The 14,247-nt window shown below is 45.0% G+C and overlaps 1 protein-coding gene and 1 long non-coding RNA gene across 51 annotated transcripts in view; one reads left to right on the top strand and one right to left on the bottom strand.

Annotated features, from left to right (window-relative positions):
• The window catches only part of CELF2 (CUGBP Elav-like family member 2), a 492,055-nt gene that overhangs the window by 378,841 nt on the left and 98,967 nt on the right, over positions 1 to 14,247 (top strand). The window lies entirely within an intron of this gene.
• Positions 4,070 to 12,440, bottom strand: LOC148684666 (uncharacterized). Its single transcript, XR_015945935.1, has 3 exons — positions 12,366 to 12,440; positions 10,705 to 10,897; positions 4,070 to 4,147 (listed from the first exon to the last, which is right to left on the bottom strand). It is a non-coding gene; the product is annotated as an uncharacterized LOC148684666 (long non-coding RNA).

Genomic DNA, 14,247 nt, shown 5'->3' with positions numbered 1-14,247 from the left:
GAGATCAAATCAGAAACTGGGACAGCTTCTCTAAATCAGGAATGTCCCTGGAAAATAGGGACACTTGGAGGGTCTGTGATTTAAAGGTGTAACACTTCTGTTAATTATCCAAATGGAATGGATTGGTAGGTGTCAGCAACTTAAAATTCTCCATAGTTCACAGCCTCGACTTCACACCTGAAACATTTCAGAGGATGTGACAAGTTGTGTATTTTATTTCTTATTACAGGCTAAGCTTGATTATGCTCCTTAAACATCTTTGATGCCTTTTGCTATTATATAGAAAGAGCAGATAAATTGCAATTTTATAACTGGGGCAGAAAAGCTACAATGTTGCTGTTAGCATGGCACCTTACTCACAATGAATGAACTAAGTGACTCAGTGGTCCAAGGTGACTTTGATTGTGAGGAGAGTGCATGAAGCAGAAAAAAAATCTATTGAAAAGATGAACAAATGTCAAACAAACAAAAAAGCACTACAAGATAATCTAGCTAGAGAGTTCTTGATTTGGAAAAGGCATAGGTCAAGAACAAACAGACCAGAACTCAGTTCCTGTCTTACGTATGAGTTATTCTATGGCCTTGAGGTATAATGACACCATTCCCATTTTTAAGAAAAATAAAATGTATATAAATTGTATTTATTGGGTGAGTGTATATTGCATGCCCTCCAACATTTCTCCGATGAAAATAGGGACATCCCATTCCATAAAGATAATTTTACTACAGTGGAACCTCGGTTTACAAACACCTGGGTTTACGAATTTTCGGTTTACGAACGCCGCGGACCCACCTGGAACGGATTAATTCACTTTCCATTCCTTTCAATGGGAAAGTTCGCTTCAGTTTATGAATGCTTCAGTTTATGAACAGACTTCCGGAACCAATTGTGTACTTGAACCGAGGTACCACTGTATTTATACCCCACACATCTTTTTGATTTGCCCCAGTCGGACAGCTTCAAACATATATAAAAACACATTAAAGCATAAAACATTAAAAAAGACTTCCCTATACAGGATTGCCTTCAGACGGCTTGGGGGTTGGGTAACTTCATACCCTCCAACACTTCTCCAGTGAACATAGGGACATCCTAAGGAAAAGCAGGACATTCCGGGATCAAATCAGAAACTGGGACGGCTTCTCTAAATGAGAGATGTACCTGGAAAATAGGGACACTTGGAGGGTTTGATATTGGTGGGAAAGAGATCAGGTTTGAGAGTTACACAGAGCTGCTTGATCATGCAGAGCAAAATGTTTTGTTAAAAAAACTTAGTTTGACAGGCTTTGGGGCAGAGGCAGAAAGGCTTTTCTTAGTTTGCAGGGCACTACTAAAAAATTGGGTGACACTAGATTTCTTAAGTTATTTATTTTTCTTAAGTTTTAAATATGTGTTGTCAGCTTCTTAGGGCTTTAGAGGCAGACTGGGATATAGATCAGATAAAAGATGTGCCAGCTTCCCCACGGCACACTTACAGCAATGCTTCAAACACACACAATGTTTGCATCCTGGCCCCCAAAATAAGGAGGGAAGGCAGTAGGTTTGGGTGGTGTCCCAAGCATATGTAACATAATCAACAGTGATACCTGGTATCCATTCCAAGTGTTGGTGCTGACCTTTAAAGGCCTAAACAGCTTTAATCCTGTATACCTGAAGATGCGTCCCCATCCTCATCGTATAGCCCGAACACTGAAGTCCAGCTTTGAAGGCTTTCTGGCGGTTCCCTCACTGTGAGAAGTAAAGTTACAGGGAACCAGGCAGGGGGCCTTCTCGGTAGTGGCACCCGCCCTCCCATCAGATGTCAAGCAGATAAGTGACTATATGATTTTAAGAAGACATCTGAAGGCAGCCCTGTGTCGGGGAGTTTTTAATGTTGTTTCACTGTGTTTTTATATTCTGTTGAAAGCCACCCAGAGTGGCTGGGGCAACCTGGTCAGATGGGCGGGGTATAAGGAATGGATGGATGGATGATGATGATGATGATGATGATTGGAAGACAAGTCTTACAGCTAGTGGAGTCAGAGCTAGCTTTGTCCCCATCCTCTTCCCTGCTAGTTCAACAGGGGCAAAACAGAGACTAAGGGGCAAGAAGCTGACAGCCAGAACCACCTCCAGGGCTAAGTCAGAAGGCAGGCAGGCAGGCAGGCAAGGGTTGGCTGAGGGCAGGTGGAGATTGGTGAGGAAGTTCCCCGTTCACTATAATGGACCATCAAGCCATTTCTGGCCACGGCACACCAGAAAACCACAAAAGAAGTGCCAAAACAGCCAGTGGAATATATTGTCAAAAGTTGTTGCCGCAGCAGATGACATGATCCTGTTTCTTCTGGGCTTAACTCACTTGCATTTACAGTACCTCCCCTGTTTTTTTAAAGGGTTTGCATTTTGCATGGATAGTATGAAGTCGCCTGGGGGCAATATCTCCAGTGCGGCTGTCGAATCCGAGTGAATATCTATTTTAGGATTAAATGAATTTTTGTAAAGGCTCATTTGTTTGAAGAAGTGATACTTAATCATGGGTGTTTACACATGAATGTGAAGTGGGGGAATTTTCTATCACAGTATCAACCCCCCCCCTTTTCCATACCTCTGTTGTACCTGACCTCCCTTGTGCCCCAGAGCCAAAACTGTTTGGGTAGGAAGCAAAGAGAAGATTAAATGCCTCAAATGTGTTTGCTTAATAGAGCAGTGTAAATCATTAAATGAGGTTGTCATTTCTCAAAGTCAGGGCGTTTATTAGAAAAGAAAGAATGGCTGTTTCACTTGCAGAGACAGTATTGGGTGGCAATGAGCAAGTGCCGCAGAGGGTGCTTCCAAAGGACTGGATTACTTAGCATTCATCCTGATTTGTTTGAGTTGATTTCATAGAATCATAAAATCATAGCGTTGGAGGGTCATCTAGTCCCAAGTGCAATGGGCGAGTTCATTTGCCTGTTAACTCCTTGCAATGCAGGAATCTCAGCTAAAGCATCCATGACAGATGGCCATCCAACCTCTGCTTAAAAACCTCCAAGGAAGGAGAGTCCACCACTTTCGGAGGGAGTCTATTCCACTATTGAACAGCTCCTACCTTCAGAAAGTTCTTCCTGATGTTCAGTGGGAATCTACTTTCTTGTAATTTGAACCCTACTCTCTAGAACAAAAGAAAACAAGCTTGCTCCATCATCCATGTGACAGCCCTTTAGACAGTTGAAGATGGCTATCAAATCTCCTCTTGGTCTCCTCTCTCGCAGGCTAAACATACCCAGTTCCCTCAACTGTTCCTCATCCGGTTTGGTTTCCATCTTGGTTGCCCAAGATTTGATTTATTATATTTCTATGCTGCTTTTCATTCAAACGAATCCCAGAGCAGCTTAGAAACAATAGATAACAATAACGTGAACGAATATAATAGAACGTCACAAATACAGCATAAATCATATTGAATAATTAACAAACCGTCAGTGAAACAACTACAGTCTATGAAGCACTGTTAACAAAGCAGTAGCTAGGGAAAAAAAATAAGCTGAACATCACAATTACAGTAGAAATTGGAGTTCTTGGGAAAGTCCAGAAATAAACGATAAATTGCAAGAACTCAGGCCAAAAGAAGATGAATTTCAAATAAATCTTCACAAGATTTTATTGATGTGATGCTGAGTTTAAATGGGAATCAATCCCAATGTTGAAGGCAAATAAAGGTAAATTCCAGTAAAAATCAGGACAAGGCCCTGTTTTGACAGCTAGAATATTGAGAAATTTGAAATGAATCTTAGAATAATTCTCCTTGAGTTCACCTGTGAGCTGTAATAAAAATTCATTCAGATCTCTAAACATAAAGTTTTATCATATGTAAAAGACAGCATTCATGATCTATAAAATGATATTGACAGCACTAACAAAATAGCAGCCAAAAAATAAGCTAAGCACTGTTGTATTCATAACACACAGTCTCCCCACCCCCTTGACTCATAATCTCCCCCTCTATTCAGTTCATGAAAAGACACATATACATTATGCCCGTGGCAGCAAAATTCCTTCTGGAGGTTCCTTGGGCTGGAGGTGGGGCAGCTCACAGGTGAACTCAAACACCCCCCGATGGCAAACAGTCTCGCACTCCTCAGTTCAGTTCTTCCTCTGGAAACAGCTCCCTTATGATGGTTCCCAGGGCTGGAGGGAGGGACAAGGCAGATGGGGGAAACCATTTTGCAAAGAGGTACGATGGCACTGTATCGAGCACATGTTATCCTACCCTATCCAGTGCACTGGCCCATCGCTTTGCTTATGGAAAAACCCTATCTTTTGGGAAGCGGGTTCTTTGTGCAAGACAGTTGTAGTTGCCCAGCCTGAATTTGCTGGTGTGTGTGGCTCCTGCTCGCGGTCAGGATGAGACGAAAAAGTTCATTCCTGGGCTTAAAGAAAGGGTTGTTGTTTAAAAGCAGCCCACCAAAGCAAAGTGGCCGGCATTTGGTGCAGCTGGCTTTGAATTACAACACTTCTCTGCAGGAGAAGCTGCCGTGGTTGCCTGTTGCTTGCTTAACCAGGGCCCATGGGGTCAATTACCTGGTCTGTTGAGAAGCAGTGGTGTGTTCAGACAACCGTTCCCTATACCAAGTGGTGGTGCAGGTCACCGTGTTGTGAATCTGGCAGGCAAAAGGCCTGATCAAGATTTAGCAGACCCTCGCTTGCTGTTAACATTCTCCACAGCTTGTTATCGAATGGCAAAAACTCCCCGCTGATCTCTTCCCAGTGAAAATAGGCCTGAGGTGTTGGGCGTTGACAACCCTAAATGAGCTACCATTCTGGCATATGTCTGATTGTAAGGCAGTCTTTAGAGATCCACCTGTCAGCTGGGGTAGGTGGATCTCCTCTGCCTGGTGGCATGATGTTAAAGGTACAATAGAGAGGTACGTGGACCGTATTGCTCAGGCCAACTGGATGGTGCAGTGTTGCGTTTCAGGGGCTTCCTCCCAGCTCTTTCCTTCTGTGATTTGCAAAAGGCGGCAGGTTATCCTCAGAACTACTGGTATGTTTAAACCATGGGTCGGCAAACTAAGGCCCACGGGCCGGATCAGGCCCAATTGCCTTCTGGATCCAGCCCGCGGACGCTCTGGGAATCGCCGTGTGGATCGCCAGCACTCACGTTCTTTCCCTCTCCCTCCCTCTCCCTCACACGGTGGCAGCGGTGGTGCCTCCTCCCTCCCTCCTCCTGGAGTCTCCCCACCCTGCCTAGAGGAGGAAGGGGGCTGGGCTTTGTTGGTGCCAGCAGCAGCAGCGCTCGAGCGGCTGCCATTTTAAGCAGCCCCTCTCCGGAGCCCTTTCGCGGGCCGCTCATTGTTTTCCTAATTTATGTGAACTTTTTATGCAAATTCTATTTTATGCAAATTTTATGCAGCAGAATTTAGGTTCCTTGCTGCAGAATTTCAACAACATGCAACTTTTTAGGGCATTGTGCTCTGGGTATTTGGTCTTCCAAATGATGAAATCTTTCCAAAGGCGTCTTGTAAACACTGATGGATCAATTCTGGGCGCATTTTGAACACAGCAGACTGGCATTAGATCTAATATGTACTTGGTGGCTTAAAAAAACAAGAAGAAAAGTTCTAAAGAAGCATAACAAGATGGTTAATGAGACAGTGGGGGTGTTTATCAAACGAGAAATATCAACAAATAGGCGAGGTGCAATGGATGGTGTTTATCAGAAAATGTGTGCTTGAATTGGATAGCAGTTTTATTTTAAAGTGTAGCATTGTGGGCTGTTGTTCGGTTTATGTTTTTTGTGTTTTTTTTGTTTTGTTTTTTTAGTCAGCCGAATTAATGTTCAATTTAATTCAAATTAGAACCAAATGGAAATACAGAGTGCAGCAAATGGCAGACTTGGAACATTTCCAAACGCATTGCATTTCAGCAGTTTTTTTCTGCTCACTCTGCCCCCCCCCCTTAAATCTAAAAGAAGCACCTTGTTCAATTGTGCTGTAAGCTTGTTCCAGATAGGAAATAATGATGCTCTCCTCTATTGTGGCGGGGAGCTGGTACTTAATAATCTCCAAAGACTAAGCCACCCTCCTGGCAGAGCGGATGATGCTAAACAAACTGTAGCATTTTGAGTTCAGTGTCCACAGCAAAGCAGTTTGTGATCCTTTCTTCCTCCTCTGGATACTAGTAGCTGGGAATCTCAAGCCAGGGGAAGAGGGCTCTTATGCTCAACTCCTCTTTACAGTGGTACCTTGGTTCTCAAACTTAATCCGTTCCGAAAGCCCGTTCCAAAACCAAAGCGTTCCAAAACCAAGGCGCGCTTTCCCATAGAAAGCAATGCAAAACGGATTAATCTGTTCCATACGTTTAAAGACAACCTCTAAAGCAGCAATTTAACATGAATTTTACTATCTAGCGAGACCACTGATCTATAAAATGAAAGCAATAAACAATGTACCGCAGTCACACAATCAATCCATCAGGAGCTGAACTGGATTCCACACAGTCACAAAAACAAAGAAGAGTCGCAAAAACAAAAACGCAAAATAAATAGCAAAAACACTAGGGTTAGGGTCAGGGTTACCGTAACACTCAAAATGGAAGTGTAGCACTCAAAACGGAGCACGTTCGGCTTCCAAAAAAGTTTGCAAACCAGAAAATTTACTTCAGGGTTTGCAGGGTTTGGGTTCCAAATTGTTTCATAGAGTCATAGAGTTGGAAGAGACCACAAGGGCCATCCAGTCCAACCCCCTGCCAAGCAGGAAACACCATCAAAGCATTTCTGACAGATGGCTGTCAAGCCTCCGCTTAAAGACCTCCAAAGAAGGAGATTCCACCACACTCCTTGGCAGCAAATTCCACTGTCGAACAGCTCTTACTGTCAGGAAGTTCTTCCTAATGTTTAGGTGGAATCTTCTTTCTTGTAGTTTGAATACATTGCTCCGTGTCCGCTTCTCTGGAGCAGCAGAAAACAACCTTTCTCCCTCCTCTATATGACATCCTTTTATATATTTGAACATGGCTATCATATCCCCCCTTAACCTTCTCTTCTCCAGGCTAAACATACCCAGCTCCCTAAGCCGTTCCTCATAAGGCATCGTTTCCAGGCCTTTGACCATTTTGGTTGCCCTCCTCTGGACATGTTCCAGCTTGTCAGTCAGTATCCTTCTTGAACTGTGGTGCCCAGAACTGGACACAGTACTCCAGATGAGGTCTGACCAGAGCAGAATACAGTGGTACTATTACTTCCCTTGATCTAGATGCTATACTCCTATTGATGCAGCCCAGAATTGCATTGGCTTTTTTAGCTGCTGCATCACAGTGTTGACTCATGTCAAGTTTGTGGTCTACCAAGACTCCTAGATCCTTTTCACATGCACTGCTCTCAAGCCAGCTGTCACCCATCCTGTATTTGTGCCTTTCATTTTTTCTGCCCAAGTGTAGTACCTTACATTTCTCCCTGTTAAAATTCATCTTGTTTGCTTTGGCCCAGTTATCTAATCTGTTAAGGTCATTTTGAAGTGTGATCCTGTCCTCTGGGGTGTTAGCCACCATTAGTTATGTTCTATGGGTAGAACATAACCTGCATGTCTGCCATGGACCATGCATGGTCTCTGCATGGGTGATGGGGGCAGGGACCTTGCCCTGGAAATGCCTGCCTTGCCAGAGATTGCCACAAGAGAGGAGCCACAATAGCAATCGGTTAACAACTACTTCACCCTAGGTGGTATCACTGCCCCGCTTGTTTAGCAGATGATGGTGACTCAGAACCCTGCAGTGCGGAAGGGAAACTTCAGAACTAGCAGAAGGCTCCCAACACCATCAGAGCCAGGGTCTAAGAAATAGGGCACAATCTCTTTAAATTGCAACAGCTACCTTCAGTGAGGGTGGAGCGAAGGACAATCCCTTGGTTACAGAACTAATTGAAACCCTTCATTTTGAAGTGTGATCCTGTCCTCTGGGGTATTAGCCACCCCTCCCAATTTGGTGTCATCTGCAAACTTGCTCAGGATGCCCTCAAGCCCATCATCCAAGTCATTGATAAAGATGTTGAATAAGACTGGGCCCAAGACAGAACCCTGTGGCACCCCACTAGTCACTACTCTCCAGGATGAGGAGGAGCCATTGATGAGCACCCTTTGGGTTCAGTCAGTCAGCCAGTTACAAATCCACTGAATGGTAGCATTGTCTAGCCCACATTTTACCAGCTTCTTTACAAGAATATCATGGGGCACCTTGTCAAAGGCCTTGCTGAAACCAAGATAGGCTAAAATTGTATGAATACCAAGGTGTTTGAGAACCAAGGTACCACTGTACAGGCTTCTCATTGGGGCATCTGGCTGGCCACTGTGAGAAGAGGATACTGGGTCTTGCTTCTTCCTTGGTATTAGAGCAGGGGTCCCCAAACTAAGGCCCGGGGGCCAGATGCAGCCCAATCGCCTTCTAAATCCAGCCTGCAGATGGTCTGGGAATCAGCATGTTTTTACATGAGTAGAATGTGTCCTTTTATTTAAAATGCATCTCTAGGTTATTTGTGGGGGCTACCTGGTGTTTTTACATGAGCAGAATGTGTCCTTTTATTTAAAATGCATCTCTAGGTTATTTGTGGGGCATAGGAATTCGTTCATATTTTTTTTTCAAAATATAGTCCTGCCCCCCACAAGGTCTGAGGGACAGTGGACCGGCCCCCTACTGAAAAAGTTTGCTGACCCCTGTATTAGAGGCTACAGCCACCATGACATTTGTAGCAGTACGCTTAATAAAGAAAGGTCAGTTTTCACTCTTCTGGCGGTGTTCCTGCACCACTATCAGCATGTTTTTGTTCCCTGATTTTTTTAAAAAAAAAATTAAAGCCCCTATGGGCAACATCCAATTTAAACTTGCAAATCTGAGCACGTTGTTATCCCAGTACGTTTCCAAGCACAAGTCAAAGTGTTGGTGCTGACCTTTAAAGCCCTAAACCAGGCATAGGCAAACTCAGCCCTCCAGATGTTTTGGGACTACGATTCCCATCATCCTTGACCACTGGTCCTGTTAGCTAGGGATCATGGGAGTTGTAGTCCCAAAACCTATGGAGGGCTGAGTTTGCCTATGCTTGCTCTAAACAGTCTTGGCCTTGTATACCTGAAGGAGCGTCTCCACCCCCATTGTTCAGCCTGGATACTGAGGTCCAGCTCCGAGGGCCTTCTGGTGGTTCCGTCACTACGAGAAGTGAGGTTACAGGGAACCTGGCAGAGGGCCTTCTCAGTACTGGCACCCACCCTGTGGAACACCCTCCCTTCAGATGTCAAAGAGATAAAACAACTATCTGACGTTTAGAAGACATCTGAAGGCAGGGAAGTTTTTAACGATTGATGTTTTAATGCATTTTTGATCTCTTGTTGGAAGCCGCCTAGAGTGGCTGGGGAAACCAAGCCAGATGGGCAGGGTATACGTAATATATTATTATTATTATTATTATTATTATTATTATTATTATTATTATTATTATTATTTCCCAAAGCTTGCTTTTTAAAAAAGAAAAGAAAAAGTGGGGTGAGGGACAAGAGGCAAAAATTAGTCCTCACTACTACACCTTGTGGAAACACAGAATATACTCAAACCTAATGGCTCTGATCAATGCCAGTCTGCAGACCTCTGTGTGTGGTGTTTGTTTTGCATACCGGAGACTGAATATCTCAGATGCCAAGTTACAGATGGGGCTGCAGAATGTTATTTGACAGCTGATTAGAGCAATCTGATGGAAATGATGACTTAATCACTAGAACAGACGCCAAATTCCCAGATAGAATTCCACCAGGTTAATCTAATTTTCGTGTTGTTATTTTTTCTTTTCTTTGTGTGTTTGTGCCTGAAATAAACTACTCGCCCAGCTTGCTTGCTTTCTGTCATATCAACAACTCATGATTTTGCTATATGAACTTCATACATAGGCAAAGCTGCTTTCCAGCTTCAAAGCCAGGTTCGGCAACTTACAGCCCATGGGTTCAATCCGGCCCCTGAATGCCTTTCCCCAGGCCCACTCAGCCACATGCTGCCACCATGTGGTGACTTACCCACAAATCAATCTTCTGCTTAGGAAGCAGAAAAAGAAGCCTCTTAGACAGGCACCCCCAAACTTCGGCCCTCCAGATGTTTTGGACTACAATTCCCATCATCCCTGACCACTGGTCCTGTTAGCTAGGGATCATGGGAGTTGTAGGCCAAAACATCTGGAGGGCCGCAGTTTGGGGATGCCTGCTCTTAGAAGTTTAGAACATAATCTTGCTCCATCTATTTAACCCTCCAGAGGCTCAGCTAATGGCAGTAAGAAAACAGAGCTTTTTCCTATGACTATTTCCTTCTTTTGGAATTCCATGCTGAGCATTCCCAGTGTCAACCCAAGAAAAAGGGAAATGCAACTATTACAAAAAAATGCAACTGTTACAACAACTACAAATCAGGGGATGGATAATGAGTGCAACCAGTGCAATCAGATTAAAGAGATCAAGACATCAAAGCCAACCACAATTGCTAATTACCTAAAGGAACCCGGATATCACATAACACAAAGGGCCAGATGTTAAAATTTCTACAAATCTTTACAGCATACCTGCCAAGTTCTGCGCTGCCTGCAAGTGAAGCTCTCTTGGAGAATTCATCGGCAAGCTTTGGTCAGGTGGGATGACATGCACACACACACACACACACACACACACACACCCCTCCCTGTTTTTAGCACGCCAGTGTCACATATTGCAAAAACCACTTACCTGGAGAGATAACCATAAGTGTATTGCTTTATGGTGTAGAACTACAATAACTGCTTTTTTGATAAGGCATGATATCTCGGTGACATGCTTCAGGTTGGAGGTATCTAATCTGAAGTCAGTTATATATCATCTGTAATCGCTTTTTCTCTTTCTTCCTCTTTGAAAGCAGAGAACTATTTTATTATTTTATAGCCTGCAGTAAGACAGGAAGGATATAAAATGCTTGGCTTATTTCCCCATTGCTCAGCGTGGAGCAGAAGCAAAGCAATGACTCCCCCCCCCCTCTTTGCGCTCTGTCCCGTTAATTTTCTTATTCATTGCACACCTTTCTTGGATTCCTCTGACCCACCTTTTCTCTCTGCCCGCCCGCCCCCTTCCTTTGCGCTCTTAAATATTTTATTGGCAGAGCGCTCCGAATATGTACTGTCATGGTTGCAAGTCTCTGGAGGTCAGCTGTGGGTTTAATAATAAGATGTGAACCAGTGACTCTGTAAAAACCCACTTTGGGTTCTCAGTGGCGCATGTTTTATTGAATCCAATGTTAAAGGCAGTTAACTTATCAATTGGTGATTGCAAAGGTTAAGGGAGCTTGTAACATGAATTCTCTTATGTAAAGGAAAAAGAGAGCCAATTTAGGTGTTGCACTGTGGGGGGGGCGGGGGAGTCCCTTCAGCGCATCATGTGCTGCCTCATGCACAGACAGTACTTCTGCACTCAAGTTTACTGTGGTGCAGGCAGAAGCCATGCCAGTGCCCATGTGCAGCTCACCTGTGGCGCATTGCTGCAGCGCCTAGGAGGAACCATATTTAAGCCACCCCAAGTGCCTTGGAGGAAAATCAGACCTGACAGTCCAGGAGCCTTATTGAAGATGGGGAAGCAAATTTTAGGACACGTAACTTCTTATTCACTGATCTGAAGCATTTTTACCTTGCTTTTCAGCTCCCAGACTGGCTTACAAATATTGATAATAAGACAGTCCTTACCCCCAGGCATACAATTGAAAGAAACAACACAAAAGGGAAAAATGGACTGGGAGGGAGGAGGGGTGGAAATCAAACTATGGCATAGCTGTCAACCCTCCCTTTTTTTGTGGGAAATTCCCTTATTTCAATCCGTTTCCCGCTGCTATCCCGGATTGTTAGATATCCCGTAAATTTCCCGGATTTCAAAAGAAGCAGCTTCTCTCCCTCCCTCCTGGCCAGGGAGGCTCCACTCGGCGCCCCTCCCCTCCCACGAGCAAGCAGCCAGCCGCCGCCCAGTAAAATGCCTCACTTGGTGGCTGGCTGCTTGCTCACTTGCCGAGTGCTGCCAGAAATCGCCTCTGTGCATGCCCAGGGATGCACAGAACTGATTTCCGGTGCCCAGACATGCGGACATGGGCAGAGCCGGCACCGGAAGTCGCTTCTGCGCATGTTCGGTGTCGTGCCGCTGGGTGAGGCTGCTGATCCCTTATTTTCCAATCCGGAAGTTGACAGCTATGAACTACGGAACTTGATAGAATTGACTAAAATGGCCATCTTTTCCCAAGATGGTTTCTTTATTTCCCTTTGCTGACAGCCTGGCGACCATATTGCTCCCTCCACTGTGTCCCATAACTTAGTGCCGTTCCAGGGCATTATGGGAAGAAAATGGCAACTGACCCCAAAAATGGTGGAGAATACCTGGAGAAAATTCTGTAAAGCAACCTTCTTTTTCTCAGTGGGCAAGGAAAAAAGGAAACTCTCTGACATTTTCTGAGGAAGAAAAGACATCTTTGAGAAATGTTGACTCAGTTCATCAGCCCATTTAGATTTACCTACAACTATAAGTGCATCCAAACATAGGTTCAAGGCTAAGATTTGAGGAGTTATCAATAAATAGGAGAGGCAGAACATTGGCTGGGTAGCCGCTTTTTAGAGGACACTCCCTGGTTCTTGCATTTAGCCAGTAGAAACAGTAAGCTATGCCTGCCTCAGTTTGGTCAATTCCAGCAAGATCTCATCTTATCTTTTAAATTCTAAAATGACAACCACTTTCTTGTTTTCAAAGTGTAAACCTCTACATTCTTAATCACATTTGTTGCAATTATCCACGTTTGTTGTTATCATCCCAGATCTCTTCTTGTCTAAGTTGTCAAGTTCATTTCTCCGTTCATCATAATCATCTTTCATTTGTTCATTGTCAGTTTCTGCAAATTATCATTTCGGTATTGGAAATGACCTGCCATTCCTCATCATGGTGATGATTGCGACTGGTGCTAACTATCAAAATATCAGCAAACTTTGTTAAATGCCAACTTCATTCAAATGTGCTGGTTTTGACAAAGAATGCACTGGGCATGTGGGTGTCTGGAACGCCCATTTGATTCCAGAAAGTGAGGAGCCTATCACAGGCCAACATCTGTCTCAGCGGTGGAGCATATGTCAATGCTGCTCGGGGGGGGGCGTGCTCCCAAGGGGGCAGGGTGCGCTCCCAAGGGGGGCCGGGGCCAGGGGGCAGAGGGTGCCCTCCGAGGCACAGGATAGCCTCTCGGGTGCATGGAGCAGCACGCGCGCCCTGTAGCCGGGGGCAGAGCGAGCCGCCGATGACGGACATTTGGCGCACCGTTCACCCGTGACTCCCAAGCCTCCCCCAGCTGTCAAAACAAAGGGGGAAGGGGGGAATCCTGCCGGCAAAGCTGCACAGCTCTCCCCTTTCCCCGACGACTCAGGGTACGCTTGGGAGTCGCGGGTGGGCGGCGCACCAAATATTACCCCCCTCAGCGAAGACACCCAGGGCAAACCGCCCCCACAGCCCCTCCTCTTCCTTCCCTGATCCCTCTCCCAATCATGCCCTAATTCACGTTCCTCTATCTAAAAGAAATAAATAAACAAAAAAGAATAAAGAAGGAAAATGTAACAGCTCCATAAATCCTTCCAGGCACCGGTTGACACCCAAGCAAGTCCTTCTCTGAGTAGGACCATTGCTGGGAGCTGCAAGTGAGGAGAGTGTTGTTGCGCTCTGATCCTATTTGTGAGCTTCCTGCTCGAGCATCCTGTTTCTCCACCATGAGAATGGGATGTTGGACTGTCATGTTCTTACTGGCTATCATCCCTTAACAATGGCTTCCATATCAGAACTTGGAGAGTCTCTTCTATTATAATTGCTTCCTTCCTTCCTTCCTTCCTTCCTTCCTTCCTTCCTTCCTTCCTTCCTTCCTTCCTTCCTTTTTTTTTGTCCTTTCAGTTGTCAGATCCACTGAATAATTTCCACTGCCAGCTCCAGGTTTTAGGTGACTGCCCTCCTTGCATGAACATCACTTCTTCTTTCTGTTGCTCTTTCTTTGAACCCAACCAGCACTGCTGCCCAGGGAAGGGAGGGAGAGAGCCGGTGTTGTTGCTGCTGCTCCCTGATCCTGATGCTCTTCCCGGGCATAGAAGGGAGAAGTGGGCAGGGCAAGGAGGCTGTAGGAGTTGGCAGAGGGTCCTCTGTTGGGTTCAGGCCTCAGCAAGTGCACCGCAGTGCTGACCCCAGGCACCAGCTGTGTATTTTTTTTCAAGTGTGAGTTTAGCACCCCAAAAGCAA

The sequence above is a fragment of the Zootoca vivipara genome, chromosome 9, assembly GCF_965207765.1.
Source record: "Zootoca vivipara chromosome 9, rZooViv2.hap1.1, whole genome shotgun sequence".
In the NCBI taxonomy this organism is placed as follows: Eukaryota; Metazoa; Chordata; class Lepidosauria; order Squamata; family Lacertidae; genus Zootoca; species Zootoca vivipara.
This window is presented reverse-complemented; position numbering and strand designations above follow the sequence as displayed.